The following is a 10,352-nucleotide window of genomic DNA, read 5'->3' as shown; positions in this document are numbered from 1 at the left end:
CCCTGGAATTTTACAGTGCTGCTTGGTCAATCACTTGCTTTTCCCCTGTCCTTGTAGCTGGGCTTCTGAGGGAGGGGCCTGCTGTGCTGATTCTCAGGTGTGAGCATCTGGGGGAGCTGCCCAGGCCCCTGCCTGGTGCCCAGCTCAGTGGGAGTTGTTTATCCTGTTTATCCTGTGAGGCCACTGTGAGGCTCAGTGGGAGTTGTTTGAGTGAGGCCCCTGGAGGAGCAGCAACACTGGGGGCGGCCAGCTCCCCAGCCCTGGAGTCAGCTCCTGCAGAACTACCGCAGCTCCCAGTCCGCACTGGCCTGGATGCTCCGGGGTGGGGTCGCTGATCTGCTTAGCTTGGGCCCCCCAGCGGCAGGAGTGCCCTTGCTGTCCTGGGCCCTCCCGGCCTCTGCCTGTCCTGGGGGGAACAGTGGATCTTGGGCTGTGTCCCCGGCGCCCTGGGCTCCGGGGCCGGCTCTGTTGGATTCACGCTCCCAGGCTGCGCAGCCCCCTCTCCACCGAGCCTCTGCCGGAGCTGCCCTGAGCTGTTCCAGAGGTGGGGCCCAGCTGCAGCCCTTGAGGGAGCTCGTCTGCGAGGTGTGGGGATCTCCCTGGGGCGCAGGTGTCTGTTAGTGTCCCAGGGAGCCTGAGGGCATCCCTGCCCTCCTGGGATCCTGCTGCAACTCCCTGCCAGTGCCTTCTGTCCGGGAAGATTGGTGAAGCTCCTGCTTCTCCGGGCTGGGGCTCTCCTTTCCTGGGGACACTTGCCCCGGCCTTAGCCGGGCTCCTCGCGGGCCCTCCCCCTTGGATGCTTTTTTATTTCATTCTCTTTTTTTCAGTCTTCCTACCTTGATAGCAGCGTGAATTCTTCTCACTGTAGCATTCCAGCTGTTCTCTCTTTAAATCTCAGGCCGAATTTGTAGGTTTTCAGAATGATTTGAAGGTTATCTAAGTAATTTGTGGGGACAGGTGACTTGGGGACCCTACTCTTCTGCCATCTTGCCCCCTCTCCAAGGCTGGGGAACCATTTTGTAACATGTCCAAATACCTGGGCAAATTTGATCCAGAAAAATGATTACAACTATATTATAAACTGTTAATTTAAAATGTCCTATTGGGGCAGCTCCAGTGGCTCAGGGGTTTGTTTAGCACCACCATCAGCCCAGGGCCTGGTCCTGGAGACCAGGATCGAGTCCCACATGGGGCTCCCTGCATGGAGCCTGCTTCTCCCTCTGCCTGTGTCTCTTTCTCTGTGTGTGTGTGTGTCTCTCATGAATAAATAAATAAAATCTTTAAAAAATAAAATAGAATGTCTTATTGTAGGGTTCTGACCATGCAAATTTCTATTCTTCACATCACATTTTCTAAGAAATATTAATCAAAAAATTCAATATTTATATTTTTAGTAGGCTTTTCAAAATAACTTAATTTTTATGTTATTCACTTAGTATTCCCCCAAAGTAATAATGTAATTTCAATGAAACAACTCAAAATCTTTATTCATAACCATTCCCCACAGAGGAAAAAACATGCACTATTTTCACCCATGTGCACATACACACACATATTAGAGAAAGAACAGAATGAAAGTTATCAGTCATTGACTCAAGAAGCTCTTGCTTTTAAAAATATCATCTTAGTTGTTAATCAAGCCAAGCTAAAAATATACTTGTAGTTACTAGACAGAGTTAAAAAAAAATTTGAGAAAAGTTGGTGCCATGACATTAAAAAGTCTTATAAGTTTCTCAGAGTAGATTTCCTTAGAGAAAAAAAGTATGTGATATTCCCTGATATGGGTCACATGTTTATTTAATCAAGATGTAAAGATTTGACCTGGCCTTTTCAACCAAGAAATTAAAAGTTCAGGTGCACTACACTAGATATGCTGTATATAGAAAGTATTGTCTCCATATAATTGCACAAACGTGAGAGTGAGATGACACAACAATGTCTTTTCACCTGTAAAATGTCAGTCTTCATAAAGACAACATTTTGCTGCCAATACTTTAGCATTAATCTTCCTTAATGTAAAATCGATATTTCAATGGAGGCTAATTACACTGGGCATTAACTAACAAAAACATCTTGTCTTTTCAAGCATAAAAGGATGCTACAGAACAAGTTAGCTATGAGTTAATGCTAATTGGCCTGCTGGCAATTTATTTAGTTGTTGCATGGAAAAGGTGATTTATTTCAATGATACAATTTAGTATTCTGTCACTAAATTGGCAGAGGCTTCCTTATATTCTCCTAGTGTAACTAGTGAGTGGAGGATCTAGCTCTGAATATTTGGAGAAACGAGGATCCTCTTATTTCCTAAAGAAAGAAAATAGGGTGTTCATCACAGGTGAAGGAACCCTCTTATTTATTTATTCATTTAAATTCAATTAATTAAAATATAGTGTATTATTAGTTTCAGAGGTCTAGTTCAGTGATTCATCAGTTGCATCTAACACCCAGTGCTTGTTATATCACCTGCCCTCCATATTGACTGTCACCAACCCGTCCCCACCACTCCCCTCCAACAACCTGCAGTTTGTTTCTTATGATTAAGAATCTCTTATGGTTTGTTTCTCTCTCTGATTCATCTTGTTTTAGTTTCCCCTCCCTTCCCCTGAAGGAACCCTCCTGACGCAAGTGGAACAGGCCAAAAGAAATTATGTGTTTTCTCCAAGATTTTTCATTTATCCTTTATTCTTCCTTTTTAAGATCTCTGCCACTAACCTCCAATCACCCATACACATATTTGGGCACACTGACAAGATGTGGGGGAGATTAGAAGATATTATGTTTCCAAATGTTAGAATATCCACTAAAATATGAATGCAGAATCCAATTTATGTACAATAAAAGTGAATATTTAAACAATATGTAATTTTGTCATTCCTTAAAAATTGATAATATCTATTTCTTTCTAGAATGTGGAATCTCTATGTGTATTATTTCTGCTATAACAAATTACCACAAATTGATGGCTTAAAAATGCAAATTTGTAGTTTCACAGTTCTGAAAGTCAAAAGTCCAAAACCGTTCTCTTCAAGCTAAAATGTAAGCAGGGCTGTATTCCTTTCTGGACACTCTAAAGGAGGATCTCTTTCTTTGCTGAAGCTGCCTGAGGCTCTTGACCTCCATGCTATGTCTTCAAATACATCAATGTTGTATCTCTGACTTTTCTTCCATATTCATATCTCCCTCTAACCCCAGACAGGAATGTTTCTCAGCTTTTAAGGACTAATATATTAGATTAGCCCTCCTAGGCAATCCAGGAATTTCTCCCATCTTAATTTCCTTAGTCTTAATCATAACTGCAGTGCCTGCTTTGTCACAGGCTCCAGGAATTAGGGCATGGACCTCTTTTTGTTGTTAGTTATAGATTGGTAGTCACTATTCTGTCTATCACAATTAAATACCTTTAAGACAGTATTTGCAACTCAGAAATCAAGAACTTCCAGGAAACTTCTGCATGTCTAAACTGTCTCTCACTATAAAGTGGATGCATGATAAAGCAACAAAAGACACTGAAAAAAGACTGAACCTGAGAAATCCACATAACTGCCATCTCTGCTGTTGGGAAAGATAAAATGGTGTTGATTCTCTTCCAAATCTCATGCTAATGCTTCTCAAGGACAGAACATACTCCTCTGGATGAATGTGAGAGAGGGAGGAAGGACATAAAAAATAAATACTGGGACTAAAAGAAAACATAACCCTTGACAGTTGGATTAAATTTAAACCATTAACATGGCATGTCACAACTTGGAATACTAAAAGTTTTGCAGAAGAATTTTGTTCAGTTATGTTTGTCCTAAAATATGCTTCCAGTGTTAAGTAGTTAATATGTCTCAAATAATTAAAATACTAATTTATGTTTGTATTTGTGTTTGCTAATTTGTTTTAAGTAACCTTTTTTTTTTTGCTTTGTAATCAGCATATTAAGGAGACATTTATAAATTTCAAACTTGTGAACATGACTTTTAAACATACAATTAAAGCTATTCATCATAATTTGCTATACTACCAACATTAAATTACAGTTACTTTGGAGCATAAGTTAAATGACTTAAAGTAAGCCTGTCACATACCTAGAAGACATCTTCCTGTCTCATACTGTAAATTAACTTCTCCACGTAAATGTCTCTTTACTCTAAGTTACCCTGCTCCCGAAGTCACTACTCTGAAGCTTATCATAGTCCAAAGAGAAGGAAAAAAATGTAACCAGGACTGTCATACACACACACACACACACACACACACACACATATATATATATAGTTTTTTTTAAAGATGGCATAGCAGAGGGGAATGCAATTCTACAAATGCAAGCCCTCAAGCAGCAGCATATGATAAACCCCTTCTTTTTATACCTACCCAGAGAGGTATCCTTCCTATCACTGATACCACAGGCCAAATTACATAGCATGTCATCTTCAAGTAACACTTGAGGCAATGGAATGCAGAGGCATCACAATGAATCCCATTTAACATAACTACAGACCAACACTTCTCTGCAAATTAATAAAGTCTTTGTCTGATTGCCAATTAAATACAAGTTTTAACTTCATAGTTTAACAATTAAGGATCAAACACTGCTAGTCAATACACCTAGCATTTGAGTCTGAACTGTTTCATATATATAGAGCTGCAATCAATTATAAGGTATGGCCTAACAAATGCTAGGGGAGATTTTTTTTAAGTAGTTTTTACAAGTATTAAACGTATCTTGCACACTGAAGCCATCATATACAGGGCAAAGTCAGAGCTTTTATATTTGAGTTTATTCTTCTTTTAACTTTTAAAACTGTATTGTAGTTGAATATTAAAACAAAAACAATAGCAAATAATGAGCTATGATTATAATCCTTCACTCATTCACTACTGCATATAAAATACCAGCAGTGTTATTCACTGATCCCATTAAGATGTCTGACACTGAACATCACCTCTAGGATGATGTTCACCATCCTCATATGCTTCCCCATTGTAACCGCGCAGTCTTTCCTGATTGGGATCAAAGTCCATCAGTTCTACCTGGTCCATTTCATCAGTCTCTTCCACTTCCTTGCTCTCAGGTAGGAGTTTTTCCAGCCAAAGAAATTTTATCAGGAGAGAGAAAGCCGTTCTTGGGGAAGTTTACCTTAAATTCAATGATTAGGCAACCCTTCTCATATGGTCTACGATAAATTGGCATGCCTTCAGTTTACCACACATTTGATATCCCCATGCTTGACAGTCTGACCTGGATGAGAGGTGATAACGATGGTTCGGTTGTCAAGAGTAGATACTGGCTTTTGAAAGCCGCACAGGGTTTCAACCAGCTGTATATCCATACACATGAAAAGATCTTCTCCTCGCTGAGTAAAAACAGCATGGTCCTTCTGATCTAAAACAATGATAATATTTCCTGGTTCCAGTCCTGGTTCTTGGTCTCCCTCACCACGGAATGTTACCTTCTGGCCATCTTTCATACCTTTGTCAGTATGCACTTCTAGAATCTTCTTCTCTTGAACTATCTTCCTTCCGTTGCAGCTTTTACATCTATCTTTAGGACTGATCCGTTCCCCATGGCCCTGGCACTCTATGCACACAGACTGAATTTGCTGAACCATTCTAGGTCCTATCTGATGAATTCTTATTTGCATTCCAGTAACTTCGACAATTGGGACAACGTTCGACTACTCCTTTCTTACCATCTTGGCCTTTACATTTATTGCAAATCACATTCTTTTACAGAGCTAGTTTTCTTGTTGCACCATTATATAAATCTTCTAAGGTTACTGAGAGTTGATGTACAATATTTTTACCTGTCCTTTCTCTCTGCATCCTTCCTCTTCCCCCAAAAAACATATCAAAGATGTCCATGGGGGAACCAACACCACCACCAGCTCCACCTTCTTTAATTGCCTGTTCTCCTCCTTTGTCATATAATTCCCTTTTCTTTGCATCAAAGAGCACTTCGTAAGCTTGAGAAATCTGTTTAAACTTCTCTCCTTCCTGTAAGCCTTTTTCAATTCCTTCTGGGTGGCATCGGCTTTGACCGCCAAAACATCATACTAAGTAAGTGGTTTCTTTCACCGTTTTCTACAGCCGGTGAGAGCACTGAGGAGGGTGTGGGGGAGTGGGAAGGAGCGCGTTGTTGGGCACAGCTTGGGCAGCTGGGGCTCCTCCACGTCTCACAGAGCGTTCTGGAAAGTTCGATCAACTTTTTTTTTTTTTTTAAACCTTTATTTTTGAGAACTGTACTTCTAAGAGGATTTATAAACAATGCTATGAGTTTATCAAATGAGTTCATTTTCCTTGTGATAGAGCAAAAGCTTTGAGTGGCTTTAAGCTACAGTGCATCTCAGTGGGCTCCTAATTCCCAAAATTTAAAGATAGACAAGGTCTAATATCTCTTGTCTCAATTACATCTAGTAAATGAAAGTGAGTTTATATATACATATTTTTTTTTACCTATTGTGAAGAGTTACAAATCCATGTGTCCAAAACAGCTTCAGGGTGCCCCATTTCTCAGTTGTTTGAGCATCCAGCTCTTGGTTTTGGCTCACATCATGATCTTGGGGGTTGTGGGACTGAGCCCTTCATCAGGTTCTGTTCTCAGCGTGGAGTTTGTTCCTCTCCCTACCCTCTGCTGTGCTCGTTCTAAAATAAATAAAATCTTTAAAACAAAAACAAAAGCAAACAAAACAAAATAAAATAGCTTCAAAAGGGCATGCCTGTGACTTTTGTTTACATATTTTTCATTGTTTTAAACTTTAATATTTGAGTAGAGTTGATACAGTGTTACATTAGCTTCATGTGTAAAACATAATGATTCAACTTCACTGTATGTTATGCTATGCTCAGGACAAGTGTAGCTACCATCTGTCACCATATACAAACCTATATGTGACTTAAAATAAAGGAAGAATAAGAGATAATATTGTTAATCCATTAAGGTTTTTGGACTTTACTTGATACCATAATGTAGCTTACCATGTCCTGACTACTATAGAAATATTCTCTGATTTTTAAAAATATTAATGAGTATAGGAACATGTTGATACATAAAAGTAAATGTATCGAACATTTGTCATTTCATACGCTTCCTACTTTTCTCATTTTCTATATGTGCATGACACTGTGTTAAGCATAGATATGCCATATTGCAAACTGATCTCTCTGTAGAATTACATGTAAGTACCTAAAAATTTTACTGTGACACTGTGACATGACATATATAAATATATATGTTATTTCATATTAATATATTATTCATATATATTTCATATATATTAGCTAAGATTTTCATTGTCAAAACCCCAAATAATTTCAGAAGACATAGTTTATTAATTCCTTTAGTATGAAAGTGAGAGTGGAAAAATCTTATCACTCACTTTATAGACAGTTATACAGATACACTTAAAGATTAAAAGACAGTGATGATAGGAGAGAATTTAAGTCCCTTTTTCTAGCCCTCACATGTTTTCTATATTTCAACTTGTATAAGCTCATTCTCTGCTATACATTTGGCAATTGGGAAATGAGAGAAAATTATCTCTCTGGGGAGCAAAATGACACTGATAAACTTTGCAGAGACTCGACTGCCAACACTTCTCCAACTTAAAGGACTTTTCCTTTCTGACACAGAAAATTCAGTAGTTATAAATGAAAAAGAAAAAACTTAAAAAGAAAATTTCTTCAAAGAACTAGTTTAGAGTAAAAAATAAGAGTAAAAAATAAGAAGTATCAGAAGAAATATAAGGTCATCAAAATTACTCAGATAAAAGAGGATTTTCTTTTTTCTTTTTTTTATACACAAATCTGAATCATCTCTAAAGGTATAATTAACTGAGATGGAAAAGAGAACACTGCACCAAACTATAAGTAGGTCAGCTCATTTGAGGTTCTTGGCTGCATAGCCTCTGACAGCTGGCTGAATATATATATATATTATATGTATATATATTATATATATAGTATGCAGGTTCCAGTGATTTATTAGTCTTTCTTTCCCTAATGTCTGTTATATACATTTTTTAAAAAGTGGAAAAGAAAACCTATAGCTTTTCCTTTTTGCTTAGCAAAGACCTACACTGGAGACTTGAGTGTAATTATGAAATGGAGTTAGCTGTATCCAAGTACATGAAACACATTTTTAATTACGTTTAAACACAGAGGAACTATGATTGATGAAAGAAAGTTTTGGTATTTTTCTAGTGCTATAGATATTTTACCTAAATTTTACTTCAGATAATAATTTCTAACATTTTAAATACTGAACATAAATCTTTCTCACTAAACACCCATAGACAATTGAACACAGAAGTATTAGTATTCCTCTCCTTAAAAATCCTTAAATTTTGCAAGTAATAAAATTCTAGGAAAGAAAGTGACCTGTTTCCAGACACAAGCAAATCCCACCATGCCTGATTCATGAGATTCATTTGACCCATTTCAAGGACGTCCGCAGCAATTCATCACTTGTGTCTCCCTAAGTAACCAATTATTTTTAATATTCCATTGGGGAAAGTGTGCTTAATTGTATCTTCATTTTGGAAAGCTAAATCCTATACTTTGAACATATTTGAAATACTTTCTCTCTGAATCTTGGCTTGTAATTATTTTTTAAAGAGTTTATTTATTTATTCATGAGAGACACACAGAGAGAGGCAGAGACATAGGCAGAGGAAGAAGCAGGCTCTCTGTGGGGATCCCAATGCAGAACTCGATACCGGGACCCTGGGATCACCACCTGAGCGAAAGGTGGATGCTCAAACACTGAACCACCCAGGGACTCCTTGGCTTGTAATTGTAACTATGCCTATTACCCCATTCTTGACACTCTTCCAACCACTTTTACTTAACAAACCATCTCTTTTATAATTCATGTCATGTCAGTCTTTGCACACCCAGCTCAAGTGAAACTGCTATAATCTCCTTACTACCTCAAATCTCTGCAAGTGGTCTTCTGCTCCCATCACCCTATGAATGATATAGATGATTATATTACTAATACCAGTGGAAAATATGGTCCATATATCACCTAAAATTAGCCAGAGGTGAGAATATTATAATTTGTATCTCATTTATTATTTTTTTCCTTATATGACTTCCAAGAAATTACATTTCTGTCTCTCTTTGTCTTCTTTCAGAGCTCGTATTCTCTAGCCAGTTTCTCCAGAAAAGCTGCAGATAATCTCTGCTCCACATTTCCTTACTCTCTTTGAAATATTTGTGTAACTACAGGCTGATGCGTATAAAATTTATACGTTCAACACACACACTTTTATTAGTACTTCATCATTATTATCTGATGTGTATATCAAACAACACATTTGAAATTGAGCTAATATTCAAAAGGTACTTATAATAGACCCTGGCCTACAGTAAACAAGCATTTGTTGTATAGAAATACATGTTGCATAGTGGAGTGTTTAAAAGTATAAACTTTATTGCCAGCCAAGCCAGATCTGAAGAATAACTTTAATAAATCTGATATCATAATACTTGCTTCATACTGTTAAAGTCTTTATGATGATTAAATAAAATACTTATCACACTGGGCAGTGTGTAGAAATGACTGGATAGGTTATTATTATTATTTTTAAAATTTTTATTTATTTATTCATGAGAGAAACAGAGAGAGGCAGAGATATAGGCAGAGGGAGAGGCAGGCTCCCCAGAGTGAGACTGATGTGAGACTCGATCCCAGGACCCCAGGATCACCATCTGAGCCAAAGGCAGATGCTCAACCACCAAGCCATCCAGGTACCCCTAGATAGGTTATTATTATTGTTAATAACACTTAAAAACAGACCACATATTCTATTTAATTTTCCTCCGACATGTCCATGAAATCTTAACCCCATTTTAACATTCTTACCAACACGGCTTTAGATCAATCCCTTATCATTTGTTGCTTATATTGCTGGAATATTCTTCTAATAAGATCTTCACCATTCAAATTAATTTCCCAAAAACTCAGTTAAAATATTATTCAAAAAATCAAAATCGGTCATAGTACTCCTACACTTAAATTTATTCATGGTTTTGCATGTATTTACTGAATACTTTTAAACTCCTGCTTAAAGCATTCAAGATTTTCTTCTACTTCTCCAGGTTTACCTCCCATCACCAACACTCTTACATTCTATGTTACAACCATACTCAATCACTTTTAGTACTCCTGATGGATCATGTTATCTGTCATGTTTGGGCCTTTGATATGAAGTACATTCTATCCTGTCTCAAGTTTCTCTGGTTTGCATAGCACATTATTTTCTTTCCCTCAAAATTTTTCTGATCTTTCAATCTCAGTTCTTAACCCCTTTTGTATTCTTACATGGTATTCTGTGTATTTCCTACTGTAACACATAATAACTTAT

At 37.6% G+C, this 10,352-nt stretch overlaps 1 pseudogene; it reads right to left on the bottom strand.

Moving 5' to 3' along the window:
- Positions 1 to 4,902: 4,902 nt before the first annotated feature.
- Positions 4,903 to 5,627, bottom strand: LOC144321639 (dnaJ homolog subfamily A member 1 pseudogene; annotated as a pseudogene).
- Between the last annotated feature and the right edge of the window lie 4,725 nt (positions 5,628 to 10,352).

The sequence above is a fragment of the Canis aureus genome, chromosome 10 (assembly GCF_053574225.1).
Source record: "Canis aureus isolate CA01 chromosome 10, VMU_Caureus_v.1.0, whole genome shotgun sequence".
Classification (NCBI taxonomy): Eukaryota; Metazoa; Chordata; class Mammalia; order Carnivora; family Canidae; genus Canis; species Canis aureus.
Note: the sequence above shows the minus strand (reverse complement) of the source record. Positions and strands in the feature narration are given on the sequence as shown.